The 19,675-nt window shown below is 41.9% G+C and overlaps 1 protein-coding gene across 1 annotated transcript in view; it reads right to left on the minus strand.

Annotated features, from left to right (window-relative positions):
• Positions 1 to 19,675, minus strand: part of LOC311301520 (uncharacterized protein) — a 402,121-nt gene that overhangs the window by 79,550 nt on the left and 302,896 nt on the right. The window lies entirely within an intron of this gene.

A 19,675-nucleotide genomic window follows, 5' to 3' on the forward strand; every position in this document is an offset into this window, starting at 1 on the left:
CGACCTGGGCACACCAGCTGGTGACTGAGACAGAACACAAGATTAAAGGTGCACTATGGAAGAATTTTGCAGTAAAATATCCAAAAACCACTAGGCCATTGTTATATATTTTGTTTATTTGATTACTTACAATATCCCAAATGTTTCAAACTACTTGTAAACCGTGAGAAAATTGCGATTTTAACAAAGGACGTGTGAGGGAGTCGCCAGTCAATGCCAGTGCCGGCCCGTGGGGTTGTGGGGCCCTAGGAAAGATCATGAAGATTGGCCCCACCGGAGTAAAACACTGTCATTACACTGTTATGAAGGAAGAGAAAGCACATTTCAATATTTAAGTTTATAAATGTGTATTAAGTGTAGCATTCAACATACATATGAATAAATATTTACATGAAACTCAAATAAATAAAATGAAATGTATGAATTGTACATAAAAAAAGTATATATATATATATATATATATATATATATATATATACACTACTGGTCAAAAGTTTTTTAAAGATTTTTTATGTTTTTGAAAGAAGTCTTCTGCTCACCAAGGCTGCGTTTATTTGATAAAAAACAATAAAAAAAATAATATTGTGACATATTATGATATTTTAATAATATCATTAATAAAATAGTTTTCTATTTTAATATATGTGATGCGATCTGGGAAAACCCACCACATGGTGAAATTTTACCGATTACAGGTGTTAATAACTTGATACCATATTAAAGCTGGTTCCTAACCTTTTCCAAATCAGTTTTTATTTATTTCAGCGTTTGTTGGTAACAAAAGTTATGGCTATCTGAAGTCTGTTGATCGCTATGATTTCCAGGAACGAAATTTTGAGAAAAACGGGTTTAATTAACTGTCACGTCCTGGTCCTGCTAGCTGGACGATTGGCGCACTTTTTTTTTTTGGACTTTTTTTTTCGTATCACTGTTACGCTGTTAAGCCTAATGGGAACAGTGTTTGTGCTGCTTTGTGCGGTTGTGTTTCTGTTTCCTTTATTCACCTTATTCCGCCCCGCCCACTTTTACTTCTGTCCAGTACTTCCGTTGTAAACCACCTTCCGGTTTAGCGGACCCTCATTCAATTTCGAGGAGAACTGCAGAGAAGTCTCACTGATAAAATGTCACATAAGATAAGTTAATTTGTGCCAAATGTGCTATGTACGTGTGTACCAACAGCACAGCAATGCACTGTTTCTCAGGGTAATTTTTAAACGACTTTTAGGTGTTTATATGACCCGTCTGCCTGTCTGATCGCAGCCCGGCCGATGTGTAGTGTTTAGCCTACATTAGCCACACACATCTAATGTTGTAATGGTCTCACTACAGGACACATACACATGCTATACCTTGTTTGAAAGCTATGGTCCTCTAGAATTCAGTCGCTGGATTTATTTTACAGCCATTACTTGTGTTAGAGATCAAACCATAAGAAATTGCAGCTAGCAGTTAGCTAAGCTAACGTTACCCTCTTGTTCATCTAGTTGAGGCTCTACTTTCTTTCTACACCAGTTCGTGGCTATTTTTTTCTCATCTGTTGGCTATACACTGCAAATGTATCTGGTGATTAAGCAAACAAACTGTGGTGTAATAATGTTTCAAACTTTACATGTAGTAGTGTTTGTGCACATCTTCATAACTAAGTAATAGCTATTAGAAAGACACAGCTATTAAATAATTTGATTGTGGCATTGTTTCAAAAGCTTCAAGTGAAATGTACTTTAGTACGTTGCAGCAGTTGTTAATAACCATAGGCCAACGCATTTGGCTATAATATTATATAACAGATTGGACCAGGGCAAACAAAGCGCTAAGTAGCTAAACCAGGAAGTGAGATTACGCGGATGGCGCCACCCAGTGCTACTTCCGGAATAAGGTGAATAGGTCACGTGACATCCCGCCGACTGCTGACTGTGGGTGGGGCAACCATAGACATGGGGCAACTGCTTTAAAGACGCCTTGTTTGATATCCGCTTCCTCTCTCACTCTCACTTCCGATCAGCTTCTGGTGGCAGACGGAGCGTGCTCCGAGGTGTCTCGTGTGCTCGGCACGTTATGCCTCTTTATGGAGTTTCTCGTGTCGACTTCATGATCGTGTTTCATAAGCACGTTCCCGGAGGGGAATGCACGTTCTGTTAGATTTAGTTTATAACTTTATTTAGAGCTGGTGGTAATTGGTGATGGGTTTTCACATGTTATTTAGTTTAGGATTAGTTAGGGTAGCAGTCAGAGGACCCGGAAGACTCACGGAGAACATTGTCTTTTGTTTTCGAACGGGAGGTAGGCAAGTGTTATTTCTCCGGTAGACATATGTGTGCGCAGGGTTTTCTTTCTGTTTGTTTTGTTACTTTCTTTTACCACCATGCTCTGCTTATGACAAATTATTCATCATTTAAGGCGAGACACGGCAGGCAAAAACATCGATTTTTCATGCAGTGGTCAGTTTTGAGATTTTGGCTGAGTTTACTCCTTCAATATGTATTCTTTCAAGCTGCTATAAAGAAAACGCTGAAAATATACATTACGATGTTTATTTTATTACATTTTGTTTACTTGCGGCAGTAAGTTTCTCCCGAATTTACCAGGAAGTTAGTATTCCAACGCGACACGCCGAGCTCCGTCTGTTTACTGAAGTCTGTCATGTCCGGGATCGTTGTAAAGCTCTGAGTCTCATGCACAACGCTATGTAAACCAAATATGGGCATTTCCTTTCTATCAGTAACCAATCGTGAATGTCCAAAGGGGGATTTAAAGCTAACGACGAAATCTCATTTAGAACTATTAAATCTTTAACTGCCGTTTTCTCAAAATAATTTTTTTGCGTTTTTTTGTCATTCTCCAGTAGAAACATCTCAGCCTATGTAGCACCTATGTACACCAAACTTTCCAGTTATACACTTAGCAGTATTCTGAAGATCTGTTCAGAGGGATTTGTTAATAAATCATTCCTGGCCTGATTTATGTGACATTTTAATTTTAAAAAAAATGGTGAAAATCGATATTTTAAGGCTATGCACAGTATATTTTGATTTCCTAGTTAATGAAAGCATATATCCCGAAATCCCTCTGAACATCTTTTTCCATCTTGTGTGTAATTAAAATGAAAAAATAATTTTGCTTCTGGCTTTATCATATTTTCAGATAAATCTACTGAAAAAATATGCAAAATTGCACATATTTAATGAGATAATACCTAATTTGCATAATTAAACATACAAATTTCAAAAACTTGTAAAACATTTTTTTTATGAACTTGTGTAAGTAATGAACTGAGGAAGTTTCATGGTGATATCTATTATTTAAAAATTTTACCCTATTCACCTGTAGTGTCTCGCCTTAAATCATTTATAAATAAATAATTTATGCACTGTCACTGAATCTCTGTGGTCTTTATATGTTATGATGTTCCATTTTAATTAATTTGATGGACACGTAACAATCACATATTTTAGTAATCATCATAGATTAGGTATCATTCGAAAGCTTATGAACTCAAAATTCATCCTGTGAAAACAGTTTTGAAATTGGATGATTGAGAGGTGAGCAAGATCTTTTAAGCAAGCAGCTACTTCAGACTCCGTTGTTCTCTTGTGCTCCGCTCCGCTTCTCACGATAACGTAAAAAAAAAAAAAAAAAACCTTGCGTGCCATTGTAGTTTTCACAGGAGTGGTGGGAAATGGACATTGATATACCTTTATTCTGTTATGTGGTTTATTTTGATAGGTGAAATGTCTTTGTAGTGTTAAGAGAAGAAAATGTGCGGTCCTTCACGCAAGCTCTGACCCAGGCGTACGCACAAAAACGGGTGAAATGAGAAATGGCGACACCGTCGGCAGATGGAAGAAACACGTGAAAGTGTGTGAAACTGTAGACCGTTGTGTAAAAGAAATGGCAATACTGCCTCTCAAATAACATGAAGACTTCACAAAGCAAGTCTTACAATTAACAGCCTATACACGAACACCCGTTTGATCGACCTGCAGTGTAAAACAAACAAAATCAAACAAAGATTACAACAGAAATGCAAATTAACACATTTGCAAAAAGAAAAGTGAAATATGTTCTGCAATAATATTGGCATGATATGCAATTCATCCTCATAACACATCTGTAGCTTGTCAGATGTAATCAAATTGATGGTAATAAAATGCCATGATGCCGTCACAATGCGTAATGACGTGAGTGAAGTTACGTTTCTTGGTTTTCTTCTCTGTGTTTGCCATGATTTCGTATCGATGAATATTAACTTGTGGGCGTTTCACGGACTATTTATGGGCAACTATGGGCGTGACATGAAGCCGCAAAAGCTGCGCTACATTTAGAATTGATTGTGATTTATTAAGAGAAAACTGCGTAGGATGTGCGTGCGCACGGTTTTATAAATCCGAATATTTCTGTGCGTACGCACGTCCTATGTTTCATCTGTACGCCACTTATGACGCAAATCCTACACAAAGTTTTATAAATGAGGCCCCTGAAGCCAAAAATTATCCTTAATTTTGTATTTATTGTCAACGCAGTGCGGCAGACAGCAGACCATAGCAGGCTGTACCTGTCCTGCGGCAACTGCAGCAGCCTACCAGTGAGCCCCGCGTGACGTCGCGCCCTCCACGCATCTTGCCCACCAGAATGGGTGTGGCTAGCGTGTATAAAAGAGGGCTCACAGGTTGGAAATCTGATTTTCTGGATCTTGAGAAGCCGCCGCCGGTGAATTCAGCGACCAGCAAGCCTAGGAAGTGTCTGGAGAAGCCGGCCGTCTTCGCCGCGTTCAGCCAACCGTGCCTGCTACGCCATCCGGCGGCATATCCTTTTTCTGCTGTGTGTGTTCGCCCCGCGACACACACTTTCTCTCTCCTAAAACAGCTGTTTCCTGTGGCTCGTGCCGAGCCCCGCTCAGCAACGGAGACCGCCACGTCATCTGCACTCACTCACCTGGGCCGCGAACACGCCTCTACCGCACTCTCTTCGAGAGTGACTTCTCGCTCGACTTGAAGCTTTCAGCGACAAAGCTGTCACTCCGCCTGTCCCTGCGGGGCCTTGCAGAAAGAAGCGCCACTCTCAGAGACCACCGGAGACCGTTGTGGCAACAAGAAGCTCGCCGGACCCGTTCCCTCGAGCTTCTCTTTCTTCCTCTCCGCTCCCCCTCCCGGCCGCACAGCCGGCGGCATTCGCCAGCGCCGCCGCCGCTTCAGGGGATGAGGCAGATGAACGGGAAGAGGACGCCGCCGCTGACAGCTGCTCTATCCTGGCCTCTAACAGCGAGGAATGGTCCACTCCCTCCTCGTCAGTCCAGGAGGCCGGCGAGGATGCGGAGCTTCTGCGCCTTCTCACCAAGGCCGTTGACCAGCTTGGCCTCAAGTGGTCACCGCCTGAACAACCAGCGCCGAACAGGCTCGACGGCTGCTTTCTCTGCCTCCGACGCCGAGCACCCGCATCAAGGACTGCACCTTTCCTGTCAGAGCTTCACGCGGAACTCTCTAAATCATGGAACGCTCCATTCTCCGCGAGAGTTTCCTCCCATACCTCAGCGGCGCTCTCACAGGTTGACGGCGCCGCCGAGAAGGGGTACAATGCCATTCCCCCCGTGGAAGAGGCGGTCGCCCTCTGGATGGCGTTCAAAGACTGCCCTCCCGTCTAGAGCTTGCAAAGAGCTTAGTGTCTGGTTATCCGGCTCACGCCGCATGTGTTTCAAGTGTAGGAAATGTGCCCACGTTTCTGTGCTCACCCCTACACACAAGCACTATAAACCCTGTGTCTCTATCAGAGCCCACTCCCATAAAGCAGAAAAAAGCCGCTCGAGTGTTGAATGTAGGTCACGTGTCCACAGCGTGCTCACCGCTCACACATACTGACGAACACTGCACCCCCGGCGCCGCTTTCGTGCGCCGTCCCTCACACAATATGTTCCCAGTCCAAAGCCACCGGGACAATGTGTGTAAAACGGCCAGCCATCTCTGTATGCAAGCCGCCGTATTCAAGCACCGAGAGCGCGCGCGCCGTGCCCGCGACTACGAATCAGGTCCCGAGCCCGTGCATCACGGCTATCGGAACCCGGAGGTCATTCTGCCCTTAGCTGTACATGCGAAAGCATGGGAAGCTATTCCAGGCGTGTCAGAATGGGTGCTGAGCACAGTGAGAGAGGGCTATTCTCTGCAGTTCGCTCGCCGTCCCCCGCGCTTTCGTGCGCGAACCGAGACGAGAGTGAATGAGGAAGTAGCACACCTACTTCGTGAAGAAATAGCGAAGCTATAGAACCGGTACACCCTTCTCTGAGCGAGGCAGGTTTTTACAGCTGTTATTTGCCGTGATCAGCCGTGCCCAAGAAGGACGGAGCTCTCAGACCAATTTTAGATCTGAGATATTTGAACAAAGCTCATATGAAAAGACCGTTCAAAATGCTCACAACCAGACAGATTCTCGCGCAGATTCGCCCGAGAGACTGGTTCATTTCCCTCGATCTGAAAGACGCTTACTTTCAGATCCAGATAATACCCCGTCACAGGCCATTCTTGAGATTTGCCTTCGATGGTCAGGTATATCAGTACACCGTCCTGTATTTTGAATTTTGAACTATCTGGACAATTGGCTGATTCTAGCACAGTCAGAGGAGGAACTTATCTCTCACAGAACCGTGCTTCTCAGCCACCTGGAAAGCTTGGGTCTCACGGTCAACTGGACCAAGAGCTCGTTACTGCCCAGTCAGTCAACCTCTTTTCTGGGCTTGGAACTGGACTCTGTGGCAATGACGGCCCGGCTGTCGATACAGCGCGCGCGTATCCAACACCTGGCCGCATCTTTCCAGCTGGGCATCGCCGCACCCCTGAGAATGTTTCAGAGGATGCTGGGTTGTATGGCATTAGCTGCAGCAGTGCTTCAGCTGGGTCTGCTACATATGCGCCCTCTACAACGCTGGTTGAACGCTCGTGTGCCTCACCGAGCCTGGGCGTTCGGCGGCATACGAATCAGAGTGACTCAGAGCTGCGTTTCAGCACTGAGACCCCGGTTAGCGGCCGACTGGTCCCAGCGGGGAGTGATAATGGGAGCCGTCTCGCACCGCAAAGTTATCTCGACAGATGCATCCAACTTAGGTTGGGGCGCTCTGTTCGAGGGCAAACCGGTCTTTGGCCTGTGGTCAGACAAGGAGAAATGCCTCCATATAAACTGTTTGGAGATGATAGCGGTCGAGAACGTGCTCAAGCACTTCCTCCCACATATACAGGATCACCACGTGCTAGTCCGTTCGGACAACATGTCTGTGGTGTCCTATGTGAACCGACAGGGCGGTGTCAGATCCAGAAATCTCTGCAATCTGACAAAACGCCTTCTAGTGTGGGCTCATCACTAGTTGAATGTCGGTCCAGACAGACTGTCCAGAGACAACATTCCCCCGGGAGAATGGTCCCTGCACCCTCAGACAGTCCAGCTACTGTGGCGCCTGTTCGGCAGGGCGGAAGTCGACTTATTTGCGTCAAAGGACAACGCTCATTGAGGTTTTTCTCAAAAAGCGAGGACGTGCTGGCCCAAACCTGGCCCAGCCGCCCGCTGTATGCTTTCCGTCCGATCTCTCTGTTACCACAGATAATAAAGAGGATCAGGAAAACACGCCACTCAGTGCTCCTCATAGCCCCGCGATGGGAGAGCCAAATCTGGTACCCAGAGCTAGTGAGGCTGTCGCACTCGCCCCCGTGGCCGATCCCGGTGAAGAGAGATCTCCTCTCTCAAGCCGGTGGATCGATCTGGCATCCCCATCCAGAGCGCTGGTCACTGCATGCGTGTATAATCAACGGATACCCGCTGATCTGCCAGAAGGGGTCATAAACACGATCACGCAGTCTACGCATCTAAATGGTCAGTGTTCACTAAATGGTGCGCCACTAGGAGCCTGAATCCACGCATATGCGGGGTCTTGCGGGTGCTCTCCTTACTACAAGAGCTGTTGGACAAGGGCAGGTCCCCCTCCACGCTCAAAGTATATGTTGCAGCTATCGCAGCGTTCGCTGAGACGACGCGCAGCCATGCAATAGGAAGAAATGAGCTCATCATCCGCTTCCTTAGAGGAGCCAGGAGGATAAACCCCTCGCGGCCCCCCTCGGTTCCTATGCGGGATCTTTCTTTGGTCTTAGAGGCCCTGAAAGCTTTCCCCTTTGAACCGTTAGATTCCGTGGATTTGAAATACCTTTCGCTCAAAACCGTTTTTCTGATAGCTCTGGCATCAGTGAAGCGCGTGGGGGATTTGCGCTGTCTGTCAGCCCCGAGTGTCTCGATTTCGGACCTAACGACTCTAAAGTCATCCTCAAACCAAGACATGGTTACGTCCCAAAAGCGATTGACACTCCCTTTAGGGGCGCAGATCATCTCCCTGTCGGCTCTGCCAGCATCTGATAGTGATGATAGTGATAACCTCCTATGTGATAACATCACTCGCTCCGCCGCCTTTAGGCATTCCGTAACCTGCCGTGTCGCGTCACAAGCTTATTCGCTTCAGTCTATGAAAAACAGATTTCCAGCCTGTGAGCCCTCTTTTATACACGCTAGCCACACCCATTCTGGCGGGCAAGACGCGTGGAGGGCGCGACGTCACGCGGGGCTCACTGGTAGGCTGCTGCAGTTGCTGCAGGACAGCCAATGAGCACGCTCGTACAGCCTGCTATGGTCTGCTGTCTGCCGCACTGTGTTGACAATAAATACAAAATTAAGGATATTTTTTGGCTTCAGATCTCGAGAAAAGACAACTTAACCCGTAGCGTAAGCAACTTATGCAATACGAGAGAACCTCTCGTAAGAGAACTCTAGAATGATTGTAAGAGATTCTTCACTTAACTTGTTTAACATTACATTACTAATTCCGTCCTGTCCTGGAGTTGAAGCTTTAGAGTTTTTAATGCCCTCTTTAACTCTGAATATGAAAAAGGCACATCTAGAAAACTATTTGTTACTCTTTTTTCCTAAAATAAATGGATGCTCTTTTAACAACTTCTCCCTCATCAAGACAACTTTACCCGTAGCGTAGGCAACTTACGCAATACTCGTTCCCTCTTCTAGAGAGAACCGAGGTTACGTTAGGTAACCGAGTATGTTTTATAACAGGGTATGGGAAGAAGGGATTTTACCCAAGAGTATAGGCGGAGTTTGACATTCGAGCCGGGGGGGGGCAAAAAAAAAAGAAATCATCGTAGCAGCTGGGACCTGCATGGCCTATCAATTGGGAAACTCAGTAGTAGAACATATTATACTGTCCTTGCAATGAGTTGCTTCCTCAAAGCTCGACAGTCAGCTAACAGTGTAAAATTCTCCTGAAGAAAACACAAGGCATAACTTTTCTTGGGTTCCACGAAGACTTTACTTTTCTTATTATACTGTAAAACTGTAACAAAGGGCAAAAGACAAAACAGAAATAAGATCAAACCAATACAGATACCTAAAGTACACAACTTATAGCAACAGAAATGCTGAGTCATAGCTAATAGCTATGCTAACTATCAATTTAGTCATTTGACATGAGAAAACTCCAATAACCCAAAGATATGGGATAAGATAAGTACAATTACTTTTAACATTTTTTAGTAATATGTACAGTACTTACGGACAAATAGTATCCAAGGCAACAATGTAAATAGAAAGAAATGCAGCAAAAGAAAACAGCACTGGCGCTCTGCTCTGCAACTAAATTGTTATGGAAATTTACTAAACTGAAGCTACTGCTGCTTGATAGCCAAAAGGGGGCACTGTTGCGTACACAATTATGATGAAAAACCAAACTCTTAATTTACTTTAGAGAGGTCAAAACACATATGGACAAAACAAACATGCTAAATAAACACATATTTATTTTTAACCCAAGAAAAAACATTACAACAATACAATCATATTTGTAAACGGGTAGAATTTCGCATAAACAGCCACTTGACTTCGCATCGCATCTTCGTTGGGACACAATTAGGATCAATGAAATGTGGACCACTTTTGCACTGTTAAAATATTATCTTCAACCAAAAGGAAAAGATTTTGAAAGTTTTTCTTTCCTTTTTTTCAAAACACATTGTGGCAATGAGAGTGATTAAAAAACAAGTTATATTTCGCATTTTGTTGTACTGAAACATTTAAAACATTTTGAGACACAGGAAAAATGAACAACTTTTGAAACATATTGAACAGCAGTGTGTTGAGTTTCTCCAGCTTAAGCAGTTATTTGGCAGAGAAATAAAACTTACAGACCTAGACATTGTCCAGACTAGTGCAACAGTAATTTTCGTTTTTTTGCGTCCTGCATATGCGTCGATAATGGTCTTGCAAATTTGCATATCGTCATCATCGGTTACTGTTGTTTGTGTTGTATCCTTAGATCCTGATGACTGACTATTTGCTCCCAATGCTCCCCCTATTATTATTATTCCCCCCTATATCAATAAATATACTAGTAATATTAATAAATATATACATATTTAGAGGAAAGAAGTGAGATAATTGAAGAATTTCAGATGAGAGGTAATCAACAATTAACATTAAAGATGATTTTAAACTCAGTATAAGGGGGTATACAGTAATAATAATACAGTTTTTAAATAGAACAGATTCGATCTATAGAATATAGATAGGCTATTAGTATTATTATGTTTAGTATCATTATCCCTGATCTCTGGAATGTGATGGGCTTTGGCTGGAGATGGAGGAGCTGAACACGCAGCGACACTGAAAGCTCCAGCCCGGATTGTTCTGGGAGTTGTGATATATTTGCTGAGTCCCAATTCGCATACTATCCGTCCTAAATAGTATGCGAAACTAGAATTATCAACAACGACGACTCAACTACTGGTATCATCCTCGAGAAACTGTCGTCGATCGAGAAGGCTTCGCATGCCACTGCTAACGCCTTGGAAACTCTCACATCAACGGTACAATCTCTTTTAAATCAAGTATCTATCCACAGTGAAAAAATACAGAAAATAGACTCTGAGACAGGAAAGCTTAAACAAGAAAACATCCAGTTGAAATTGAAAATGAATGAGATGCAACGACACAGTAGGCTTTGGAATTTGAAAATTCATGGATTAAAGGAGGCAGACGATGAAAACATTCGAGAGCTAGTCATTTACGTTCTCGCTAAAGTTGCCCTGCATATCAGCGACCATATTCCCAGCACAGTCGACATAGTACACCGTTTGGGCGCGAAAAGGAAGGACGGCTCTCATCGAACAACAATCGTGCGATTCTCCATGAGACACTATCGAGACCACGTCTGGAGAGCAGCGAAGAACAACGCATATCTTCTCAGCAAGAACCTGCGCATCCCTGAAGCCCTCTCCCCAGACGATGCAGCAGCTAGAGCCAAGCTCTGGCCACTCGTCAAAAAAGCCAAAGAGGAAGGAAAGAAGGGCCCCCATGCGTACATCAAAGGCCAAAGAATTACACTGGAAGAGTAAGCGTAATGAAGCTTTACTGTTATGATCCTGTTCACTGTAGTTAGACTCTAGTAGCCTAAAAAAAAAATAAAAAAAAAACACAATCACCTTTTCATTGTTATGCCTTCTCTTGTTAGGCTAAAACCTTGACTGACTGAACTGTTCACTTATGGTTCCGTTTGAATACGAAATTGCACTAGAAATGTTCTGTGTTTACAAAATTATTTAGATATGGATCTATTATTGGTAAACAATATTATCCCTACTGTTTTAATCTATTTTTTGTTAGGCTAAAGCCTTGACTGACTGAACTGTTCACTTATGGTTCCGTTTGAATACGAAATTGCACTAGAAATGTTCTCTGTTTACAAAATTATTTAGATATGGATCTATTATTGGTAAACAATATTATCCCTGATGTTTGAATCTATTTCTGGTTCGAAAATCTTTATCACTGCTGTCATGTTCTGGGACGGCCCCTTTCTAAGCTCAGGTAACCCAGGTAACCAAGCTTTTTTGTTTTTACCTCCCTCCTCCTCCTCCCCCCCATACTCCCCCCGAGGTATCTATGCACAACTTTGAATTCAACTCCCTTAATGTTATATCCCTAAATGTTAGAGGTATAAGAGACTTAACTAAAAGAAAAGCACTTTTTTTGTTTAGTAAACAAACTGATGCAGACCTGGGGCCTCATTTATAAAGCGTGCGTACGCACAAAACGGGGCTGGAAACGTACGTACGCCAGTTCCCACGCAAAGGTTGTGATCTATAAAAAACAAACTTGACGGGAGAATATGCGCACCTTTAAGCAAACTTTGAGCGGTGCGTACGCACATTCTGGAGACAAAGGGAATTGGCGACACCGATGGTGAGCTGGAGTTAAGTGTCTTTTTGGTCACTTTTAGACAGAAAATCTAAAGAAAATTTAACATACAGAAAGATAATACAAATATAATTTCACTCACCAAGCCTGTCACTTGAAGCAAATATCCATCCCTTCTTAAATGTCCGCGCCAGCGAGCGCGTTGGGCCGTTTAGTGAAACTGACGCAAATAACAGTTTAAATAAATAAAATAATGATTTAAACTAATGGAGTTAAAGGCAGGGTAGGTAGGATTTATTAAAAATTAAAGATCCAAATTTGTTAAAACTTTCTATATATATCAATACATAATTAAAATGTAAGAACTCTGAAAAAAAGAGTGAAATCAAGTGACTCTAGACCGTTTAATCTGTATTAAACACAACTCATTATTTCGATTCGGGACGAATCAAAGGATTGGCTTAGGCGACTGTCACTCTCTCGCAACCATGGCAACCACCCTTTTGCCACACAGCACCTGCCCACTTGCGCGCGACCGTTTGATTTGAGGAGTGCGAGAGGCACGGAACCTGATCACACCTCCGTCCAGTAGATGGCGGTAATGCACTATGTTTGCAAGCTGCCAATAAAATCTATCGAAGAAGAAGGCACTGAACCTAGGAATACCAAAACAATGGCAGAGAAAGAGCAATCTAAATTTACAGTACCGGCATATGCAGTTAGTGAAGGCAAACCAGGCAAAAAAATGCCCCTTCCCCTCCGCTTGTCTCAGGTAAATAATGCGTCCTCTAGCTCAGCGGTCGGAGTCGCGCGTTCATGTGTTTTGGGGGCGTGGCTTTGGAAGAAGCACAGAAATGAGGGGGTGGAGTGAATGGAAATAATGAGATGTCTTTAAAACAGTCGTGAGAGGTCTACAGACACTCGATTTTGATACTTTCTTTTTCAGAGTACTTACATTTTAATTATGTATTGATATGTACATAAAGTTTAAACAAATTTGAAAAATAAAATTTTTAGACCATTTCTACCTACCCTGCCTTTAAGCACTTAAACATGAAATCATTACTGAGAAGTTACAACATTTTTATATTCAAATTCAGTCAATAGAAATATTTGTTGTTAATGCTGTGTTTTTGAACACTTTTCCTCTGGCATGCTTTGTTTTAATGTTTTAAATTGCTTATCATGATAATACCAGATTGTCTGAGAAAATAGTTTCGTGCAAATAATGCCCAAGGCCTATCTGTTTCCATTAAAAATATCAATTAAAAATACAATTCGGCCAGTGGAAAAGATTGAGAAAAACTTTCTCTGAAATGTATTTTACACTATTTGATTTATGTAGGCTATTCAAAAACAAGGCAAGGATAGACAACTACTTGATTTGTATTAATGTAATGTTTCTTGTACCGTTTATATCATTTGCATATGATTATTCATCCACGTGATAACGTTTAAGTTATCACGTGGATGAATAATCATATGCAAATGATATGTAGATGAGGATATGCATAGTAAAACTAGGCGTTGTAAGCGCCATATATGGTTATTTTGGGTGGATGTGCGCACAATCTTCCGCTGACTGGGATTTATAAAGTGAATTCTGCGCAGGTTCTGGCGTACGCACGGTTTTATAAGTCTGAATTTTTTTTTGCGTACGCCATTTTTGGCTTTCGGGCGCACGTACACTTTTAGTAAGGTTCCTACGCACAGTTTTATAAATGAGGCCCCTGGTCCTTTTTCAAGAATCTCACTCTTGTGATACAGATTGTAAATTCTGGAAATCTCAGTGGGGTAACTCCATTTACATTGACCATGGTTCAAATCACTCTGCTGGTGTTATGATATTAATGCATAAGTTTAAAGGAGAGGTGGTTGAATCCATCTCTTCCGGTCTTGGAAGGTGGCAAATACTGGTACTTAATCTTGATAATACTTGTTTTCTATTGTGTAATGTATATGGTTACAATTCTAAGAGTGACAATAGGAAACTTTTCTCTGACCTCTCCAACAAAATTATAGAAATTCAAAACAAATACACTAATGCTAAACTGATTCTTGGTGGTGACTTCAACGAAGCTCCAGACAATTGTATAGATAGGCTTCCAGCCCGATCCCCAAAGTCCAGTCTAAACGATGTGCTCGCCCCCCTATGTGACAGTCTTTCTGTGACAGATGCATGGCGCTTTTTCAACAGCAGCGCACAAGAATAGACCTCTTTTTTATTTCACCCTCCCTATTGCAGCATGTTATGTGTGTCCAGCACTCCCATGCCCCATTAACTGACCACAAAATGATTTCTCTGAAACTATCTACATCTAACTGCCAGCACGGATCCCGTGGCTATTGGAAATTTAATATTACCCTTTTAGATGACCGTGAATTTAATGCCTCTGTTAAAGAATGCCTAGATGAATGCTTCAACACCCCCACAAACTCTTCTATGAACTCTATTGGAAACAAATGGGAATTCTTTAAATATAATGTCAGGTCTCTTGCCATCAAACGTAGCAAAGAATTGAAAAAGAATAAACTATTAAAACAGTCTTCCCTTATGAGTAAACTAGACGAACTATTGAAAACAAACAATCACTCTGAAAATGATTTGACTGAATTAAAAGCTACACAACTTGAACTTGATAGATTATACTCAGACATGGCCAAAGGCTCTTTTATAAGATCCAGGGCCAAATGGATGGAGGAGGGAGAAAAAAATACTAGCTACTTTTTTGCTCTTGAAAAAAGAAATCATAAACGCAAGTCATTGTCTTCCATAAGTATTGATAATGTTGTCTCTAAAGATCCCAAAATAATATCTGACTTTGTTTCTACCTTCTATGAAAATCTATACAAGTCAAACTTTAATGAAGATGACTGTAAAACCTTCTTACAAGAGATACATGTGCACACACCTAAAGCTGCCGATGAGTTTAAATCTTTCTGTGATGCAGAGCTGTCCATATCTGAACTAAACAATGCGTTAAAAACTATGAAAAAGGGCAAATGTCCCGGTATAGACGGTCTACCTGTGGAATTCTACCTTCGTTTCTGGGACATATTAGAGAAAACCCATCTACAATCTCTTCAAAGAATGTGTCGAGAATGAAGAAATGGTCACCACAATGAAGCAGGCAGTGATTTCCCTAATTCCAAAACCTGGGAAAGACCCCCTATTTATAGGCAAGGCAAGGCAAGGCAAGGCAAGTTTATATAGCACATTTCATACACAATGGCAATTCAAAGTGCTTTACATAGAAGAAATTAAAATAATAAAAGAAATAAGAATAATTAAAACAGTTTAGAAAAATAAAATAAAATACAGTACAGTACAAACAGTCGGACGAACATTGGCACAGTGCTCATTCAGTAAATGCATAGCTAAACAGAAGTGTTTTGAGTCTGGATTTGAATGTGATTACTGTAGGAGCACGTCTGATCTCCTCTGGAAGCTGGTTCCAGCTGCGGCTGGCATAATAGCTAAAAGCGGACTCGCCATGCTTAGAGTGAACCCTTGGTATTTCTAGCTGATATGATCCTAGTGATCTGAGTGATCTGTTGGGTTTATATTCAGTGAGCATATCTGCAATATATTGAGGTCCTAGGCCATTGAATGATTTATATACCATTAATAATACTTTAAAATCAATCCTAAATTTAACTGGGAGCCAGTGTAAAGACCTGAGGACTGGTGTGATATGTTCATATTTTCTGGTTCTGCTCAGAATCCTGGCGGCAGCGTTCTGTATGAGCTGCAACTGTCTTATGGTCTTTTTGGGAAGTCCAGTGAGGAGTCCATTACAATAATCCACCCTGCTGGTGATGAAAGCATGAACAAGTTTCTCTAAGTCTTGTCTGGAAACAAAGCATCTAATTCTTGCAATATTTTTCAGATGATAGTATGCTGATTTAGTTATTGCTTTGACATGACTACTGAAACTAAGGTCTGACTCTAGTGTCACACCAAGATTCCTGACTTGATGTTTAGTTGTTTGACCCCTAGAGTGAAGGTATGCATTCACCTTGAGAACTTCATCTTTGTTTCCAAACGCAATGACTTCAGTTTTGTCTTTGTTTAACTGAAGAAAGTTTTGACACATCCAACTGTTGACTTCATCAATGCATTGGCACAGGGAGTCAATGGGGCTGTAGTCGTTAGGCGATAGGGCTAAGTAAATCTGTGTGTCGTCTGCATAGCTGTGGTAAGAGATTTGGTTCTTTCTCATTATTTGGCTCATTGGGAGCATATACAGGTTGAACAGGAGTGGTGCAAGAATTGAGCCTTGAGGGACTCCGCATGTCATGGATGTCCACTCAGACTTATGGTCTCCTATACTCACATAATAACCTCTCCCATCTAAGTATGACCTGAACCATTTTAGAACTATCCCAGAAATCCCCACCCAGTTTTCCAGTCTGTCCAGAAGTATGTTATGATCGACAGTGTCAAATGCAGCACTGAGGTCGAGTAGTACCAGCACTGATAATTTGCCTGAATCAGTATTTAAGCGAATATCGTTTATTATCTTTATGAGCGCTGTCTCTGTGCTGTGGTGCGGTCGGAAACCAGATTGAAAATGGTCAAAGGATCCATTCAAGCTCAAGAATTTGTTCAGCTGATTGAAGACAACTTTTTCAATGATCTTGCCTATGAAAGGAAGATTTGAGATCGGCCTATAGTTGCTTAATATGGTCTTATCTAGGTTGCTCTTTTTCAGGAGGGGCTTGACAACTGCAGTTTTCAGGGAGTTTGGAAAACTCCCAGAGAGAAGTGAGGCATTTACCACTTCTAGAAGATCTGCTTCTAAACTGTTTAACACACTTTTGAAAAATGATGTGGGAAGTGTGTCAAGAGCGCAGGTTGATGTTTTAAGGTGCTGTACGGTTTCTTCCAAAATGTTGCCATTAATTTCTTTGAAGTCAGACATAGTAACTACTTTCTCAGGTGGTCTGATCTGTCTGACCCCAGTGCAACTCAAGGAAGTGCTGATCACCTTTCTGATATTATTGATTTTCTCAGAGAAGAAAGAAGCAAACTCACTGCACTTGCTGTCTGAGAGCATTTCACTGGGAATCTGGCTTGGGGGGTTTGTCAGTCTCTCTACAGTAGCAAAAAGAGTGCGTGTGTTGTTTAAATTGCTGTTTATAATATTTGAGAAGAAAGTCTGTCTAGCTTTGCCTAGTTCCATATTGAAAGCATGAAGGCCGTCTTTGTAGATGTTATAATGGACTACAAGTTTTGTCTTCCGCCACATGCGCTCGGCTTTTCTGCATTGTCTTTTCATATTTTGCACTGTTGTTGAGTTTCTCCAAGGTGCTTTTTGTCTGCCACTCTTCTTCCTGACTTTCACAGGAGCAATATCATCAATTACACCTTTAACTTTTGAGTTAAAAGAATCAAGGAGAAAATCAACAGAGTCAGCAGATATGCTTGGTGTTAAGGATATAGCCTTCATAAATAGGACACTAGTGTTCTCATTTAAGCATCTCTTCTTGACAGACACAGATCTAGCTTCAGTGGCAGGAGAGATCAATATATCAAAGAAAATACAGAAATGATCAGACAGCGGTACATCCTTAATAACAATCAATGAAATGTTTAGACCCTTACTGATAAGTAAATCTAGAGTGTGTCCGCGATTGTGTGTGGGTCCATGTACATGCTAAGTCAGATCAAAAGTTTTTAAAACAGTTTTGATTTCTTTTGCCATATTGTTTTCTGCATTATCTGTGTGGATGTTAAAATCTCCAGCAATGGCAAAACAGTCAAACTCTGAGGTAATTGTTGATAACAGTTCTGTAAAGTCCTCAGCAAAGGCTGGAGAGTATTTTGGTGGCCTGTAAATAATGATGAGTAAAATGCGTGGAGCACCTTTTAACACAATACCCAGATATTCGAAAGAAGGGTAATTCCCAAATTATATTTGCTTACATTGATAGATATCTTTAAAAAGAGCAGCTAGACCCCCACCTCTCTTAACAGCTCTGCAGACACTCATAAAAGTAAAGTTAGGAGGGGCTGCTTCATTGAGGACTGTTGCACTGTAGCTGTCTTCTAGCCAGGTTTCATTTAGAAGCATAAAATCTAGGTTGTTTGTGGTTATTAAGTCGTTAACTAGAAGTGATTTATTTTTAAGTGAACGAATGTTTAAAAGTGCTAACTTAACAGTCTTACTTTTTGTCCCCACATCAATCTTACTTTCACATGTAATAGGCAGCAGATTAGATGGGTTTGCTGTACGGCTATTGAAGGCCTTAGACTTTCTATCTTGTAACAGAACAGCAATAGAGAAAGATACAGGCACACTGGGTTCCCGCTTGTTTTGTAAACATTTGAGAAAGTTACTGTTATCAGAGCGGGCACCCGACACATATCACTGAGAGCTGGTATCAGTTGTTTTTGGTTCACCTCGAGCAGAAGGAGGAGGGTGTGGGCCCTGGCGTTGTGGCAGAGGCCGAAGAGCTCTCACAGGAGGGGGAGGGCGAGCTGGGCCCGCAGGCTTTGGTGGCAGCGGTGCCTGTCGTTTTTTGGTTGTTATCTGGGGGCTTGCAGCAAAAGAGTGGGATAGTTTGTAGACAACTGGCGTCCATATTTATAGACAACTGGCGTCCAATAAGTCTGCTTACCACCGAATACAAGTAACTTGCTTTGATTTATGCAAACAGACTCAAAACAGGACTACACCACCTTATCAATGAAACAGACTGGATTTATGAAAGGTCGGCATATTAGCTGCAACATAAGACTTGTGTTAGACTTAATTGATTACGCAGACTCTATTAACTCAGACGCCATTATTTTATTCTTAGATTTCTGCAAAGCATTCGACACCGTCGAACATGAATTCCTCTTTGCGTCCTTAAACATCTTTGGTTTTGGTCCTAAGTTTATATCTGCTGTTAAGATGTTCTACAAAGATATTATCAGCTCTGTGATCATTAATAACAACACGTCCAGAAGATTTAATATACATCGAGGTGTGCGACAAGGGTGCCCTATATCAGCTTTCCTTTTCCTCTTAGTGGTGGAACTCATGTCGATTCAGATCCTTAGCAACCCAAATCTACAAGGTTTAACCATCTTTGATAGAGAAATTAGAATCTCCCAACTTGCTGACGATACAACATTATTCCTAACAGACAAAAAACATATTCCACTTATACTTAAAAATATTCAGTCATTCCCCCAGGCTTCTGGTCTAAATTTAAATCTAAGTAAATGTGAGGCCCTCTGCCTTTATAGCACAGATGAAAAATGTACACATGGCATTCCTGTAAAAGACACTGTCAAGTATTTAGGTGTCCACATATGTAAGAGCCCTAAAATGCGACAAGAACTGAACTTTATTCCCAGAATGAAAATCACAAAAAGCATTTTTAACAACTGGCTCCAGAGGGACCTTTCTATCATTGGCAGAGTCCTTCTGTCGAAAGGTCTCTCACGTCGTTTTGTATA

This window comes from Rutilus rutilus (genome assembly GCF_951802725.1).
Source record: "Rutilus rutilus genome assembly, chromosome: 1".
Taxonomy (NCBI): domain Eukaryota; kingdom Metazoa; phylum Chordata; class Actinopteri; order Cypriniformes; family Leuciscidae; genus Rutilus; species Rutilus rutilus.